The sequence below is a fragment of the Buceros rhinoceros genome, unplaced genomic scaffold, assembly GCF_000710305.1.
Source record: "Buceros rhinoceros silvestris isolate BGI_N320 unplaced genomic scaffold, ASM71030v1 scaffold3514, whole genome shotgun sequence".
NCBI classification, from domain to species: Eukaryota; Metazoa; Chordata; class Aves; order Bucerotiformes; family Bucerotidae; genus Buceros; species Buceros rhinoceros.
In genome coordinates, this window is record NW_010409869.1 from 1 (window position 1) to 232 (window position 232).

The following is a 232-nucleotide window of genomic DNA, read 5'->3' on the forward strand; positions in this document are numbered from 1 at the left end:
GGCCCTCCACCGGCGAGACCGCGGAGAAGCCAGAGTAAGAGAGCGGGGCTGCTCGCCTCCCCCTCCCCGCTCGGTACCCGGGGGGAACCGTTGCCGCGTGTACGAAGGCGGCGGGAAGGGTGGTTGCCGGCTGGGGGTGAGCCCCTCCGCCTCCCGCTGGTTCCAGGGACCACGCAGCCCCTGGCGGAGAGGCTGGGCGCACCATCGTGGCCCCCCCGTCGCCCGCGAGGGC

The 232-nt window shown here is 75.4% G+C and overlaps 1 protein-coding gene across 1 annotated transcript in view; it reads left to right on the forward strand.

Annotated features, from left to right (window-relative positions):
• The window catches only part of TFG (TRK-fused gene), a 24,917-nt gene continuing 24,685 nt past the window's right edge, over positions 1-232 (forward strand). The window contains exon 1 of the mRNA XM_010135365.1: positions 1-34. The gene's annotated coding sequence lies outside the window, so the exon portion shown is untranslated. The remainder of the gene's footprint in view (positions 35-232) is intronic.